The sequence below is a fragment of the Hevea brasiliensis genome, chromosome 1 (genome assembly GCF_030052815.1).
Source record: "Hevea brasiliensis isolate MT/VB/25A 57/8 chromosome 1, ASM3005281v1, whole genome shotgun sequence".
Taxonomy (NCBI): domain Eukaryota; kingdom Viridiplantae; phylum Streptophyta; class Magnoliopsida; order Malpighiales; family Euphorbiaceae; genus Hevea; species Hevea brasiliensis.
Genome location: NC_079493.1, coordinates 81,700,450 through 81,704,722, shown reverse-complemented (window position 1 = coordinate 81,704,722; position 4,273 = coordinate 81,700,450).

The window sequence follows — 4,273 nt, the reverse complement described above, 5'->3', positions numbered from 1 at the left end:
AGTAACTAATTTATAATTGATTGCTAAAATCAATTGCTAATATTAACTGATTTATAATTAGTTATTAAATCAGTTGCTAATTGATATTCGAAAAATCTTAAATATACGATTAGTAATCAATTAAGAAATCGATTGCTAATCGATATTAGAAAAATCTTAAATAGACAATTAGCAATTAATTAAAAAATCGGTTGCTCAAACCTATTGCTAATAGCAACCGATTTTAAAATAGATTGCTATTAGAACCGATTTAGAGAATTTGTTATTAAATTAAAGAATTATTTTAATTACTCCAGAGTTAGCCACGAATTTGTAATTGATTGCTAAAATCAATTATTATTTGCAATCAATTCTTTGTTGATTGCTAATAGCAATCAATTTTTACAATTAATTGTAAATCGATAGCTAAATTTTTTCCTCCAAAAACTTTTCGCCCATTTTTTTTCTTTTTTTTTTTTTTTGCAATCGATTTGCTAATCGGTTGTTAACAGCTACTGATTTTTATAACCGATTTAGCCCAAAAAAAATTCTCGTTCAATTTTTTATTTTCTTTTTTTTTTATTTGTAACCAATTTTTGCAATCAACTAAAATATGTTGGTATTAGCAATTAATTTTTTTCTCCAAAAATTTCCACCCAATTTCTTGTTTCTTTTTTTTTTATTTGCAACTGATCTGTGAATTAGTTACTAACAATAACCGATTTTTGAAACCAATTAAAATCAATTGTTGTTGTCAATTGATTTTAAAATCGATTTTTTTCCTAAAAAATTCCAGCTCATTTTTTTTTTTAATTTTGATTTGCAACCGATTTGAAAATCGGTTGATAACAACAACCAATTTTTGTAATCGATTGAAATCGATTGCCAACTAATTTTGTAACCAATTGTGAATCAATTACAAAATTTTTCCTTTAAAAATTTCCACTAAATTTTCAAAAGAAATTAGCAACCGACAATTAATTGCTGAAATTAGTTGTTAAAATTGGTCATTAATTTATTTATATAAACTATTACTCATTTTCTTTCTTCACAACTAATCTTCTTTCTCTACTGCTCATTTTCTTTTTCTTTTTTTTCTTTTTTTTTCTCATTTTCTTTACCATCGTTTTTATTCTTATATATTTCTATTCATCATTTTTTCTTTTTTAACATATTTTTTTATTATTTATTTTTTTCTCATCTAGTTTCTTTATTAGTTTTTTCCTCATATATTTTCTTTATTTTTTTTCTCATATATTTTCTTCTTCATCGTCTTTTTTTTTCTCATCTATTTTCTTTTTTATTATCTTTTTCTTTATCATCTTTTTCTTTGTCATTTTTTTTCTTCATCGTCTTCTTTTTCTTTCTTATATTTTTTATTTAATTTATTTTTCTTTGACATAAAATAAAAATTTTTGTATAAATATATTTTTATTAATAAATTATTTGTAGTATTAATTTTTCGTTATAATATATATATATATGTGTGTGTGATGTGTGTTGGGGGGTAATTTTTTTAGTAATTTTCCTTATAAATATGTTTTCATATTTAATTTTTTGTTAATATTTTTTATAATAGTTATTATTAGTAATTTTTTCATAATATTTTTATATTAATTTTTAGTGCTTATTTTTATTAATAATTTATTATTTTAGTAATTTTTGAAAATTTTATTTATTTGAATTTTTTTATTTTTTATTTGGAAATTTAATTTTTTTTTATAATTTTTTAAAAATTAGCAATAGACTTTTAGTTGCTAATAAAGGTACCAAATTTTTTGCAACTGATTTAGCAACTAATTTTAGTTACTAAATCGGTTGTTATTAGCATCGAATAGGCTTTTACCAAAAGTTTTAATTTTTTAAGTTTACTTAATTTAGAAACAGGTTTGATTGTCGGTTGCTTTTTGCAACTTGGCTCATTACAATTAAGTAAATGATTGCTAAATAGATTAGTAACTGATTTTAATAGATTAGCAATCAATTCGATCAGTTGCCTTTTTTTTAGTGTTTGAGGATATAGACAACCATATAAAAAAACTAGTTTAAATTATATGTAAACAACTTTGAATATGTATATATACATAAATGAGGGGTAATCGAACTTAGAAATAATTTATTAGTAAGAATTGTTTAATATTTTTATTTAGAATTGTTTAATATTTTTATTTCAATAAATAAAGTATCAACTTGAATATATTAATTAAAAATATTATAATTATTTTCAAGTTTAATATCTTTTAATTATATATTTTTTTAAATTTAACTATAAAAAATTTTGAAATTATAATCTCAAATCATTTTAATCGATAACATTTGGAGAGATTTTTCTAAAAGTATTATTTTACTATAAGAAATTTAATTAATTGTTACAAAAATTATCAACCAAATTAATCTTGATTATTAACAGCTTGCCGATCAAAAATAAGTCATTTGGCATTTAGGTCGAGATAAAAATTACCGATACTTTTTTTATATTGTTGGTAAATTTATTGACAAAAAATGTTGTTGGTAATTGATATCACGGTTAATATTTTTGTTGGCAAATAATAGGGTTAAACTAGAATTAGGGACCAAAATACTAAAGATACGGTAGTTGGTGATTACCGACACCATGTGTTTTGTAAATCTTTGACACTTATTTAATTTCAAAAATAAAAAATTAATAAATTAGCTATCAAATACAGAAAACGCTCTCATTGATAATTACCAATGCCCTGTGCATCATTAGTAAATTTTTAACGTGTAAATTTCAAAATTACTGATGAAAACTTTTGGGTGATAAATTATTTTGTTTTTTGGCGATTAATTTACCAATGAGTAAGCTGTTGTTGCTTCTTTTTTTATTTTTTCAGTTCTTTAGGAACTTACATCGATGATAAATCTTTGGTCAGTATATTATTTTGATTTGCGGTGAATGATTTACCAATGGAAGAATGGTCGTTGGTATTTTTTTAAGATAATTTTTAATATATATTTTTTATTATTAATTATATTGTAATTTTTATTATTTAAATTAATAAAAAATAAAATTATGTAAAAAAAAATAAAAAAAAACGAAGGAAAATAACAATATCCATTGAACACAAAATGTAATTTCCATAATAATAAAAATACATTTTTTTTAGCTGCAATAAAAATACATTATCCATATTATGAATTGACACACGATATCCATATAATAATTATATCCAATACAATCACATATTGTCTGTATCCCACAAGTCAATTTTCAAGAGGTGATAAAGATAGAGGAGTTGGTAAGCTTCCGAATAATATGGTCATTTCTTTCATCATAACACTTTTCATTCGTTCTATCTCCAACTATAGGTAATCCGGACATTGTGTCATAACTTGCCTCTCATCATTAATTTGCTTCTTCAAGCAATATACATACTATTGTAAAGCAAGCATTATGTGGATTGAATGATGAAGATGGCCTATTAGAAGATGGCCTACTAGAAGATGAACTGACATGAAGGTAAAAGGAAGATGCTTTGATCCAAGACCATACTCCTTACCATTGTGTATTATATAAAATATACCTTTTTAATTATTAGATTAAAAATTTAATTATAAGAAAATCTCTAAAAAAATTTCAAATTTTCATATCATAAAAATCAGATTATTAGATTTTTACTTTCTTCTCTCTTTTCTCCTCTCCTAGAAAAACAACAAACAATTTCAAAATTTTATAGCATTTTCAAATTTTATTTTCATTTACATTTTATCTTTTACTGACTGAATACCAACAATTGACATCGATAGATTTTTAATGCATTTCAAATTTTTATTTACTTTCTATTTTTACCGATCACATACGGTGTGGTAGGTAATTACCAATAATAAATTTGTCATTGGTATACTTTTAATGGCAATTCAAAATTTTTGTTTTTTACTTATTTTTTATTTTTACCAATCAAATATTGTGTTGTCTGTCCTTACCGACTAAAATTGTCGCTGGTCTATTTTTTAATGCATTAATTTTTATTTTTTTTACTGACCAAATATAGTGTGGTCACTAATGACTAACCACTAATTTTGTGTAGGTATTTTAATAGCATTTCAATTTTTTTAGTTATTTTTATTTTTATTGACTAAATACTGTGTGGTCAGTAATTACCAACCAAAGAATTATTGTGGATTTAAGTTTTAATTCATTTTAAATTTTAATTTGGGATAACTGTGAAAAAAACCTTATACTTTTTGAATTTTTGCAATTTTATCCCATAAACTTTTTAACTCTTATCAACTCCACCTTATCATTGTATTATCTCACTTACAGACACCATAA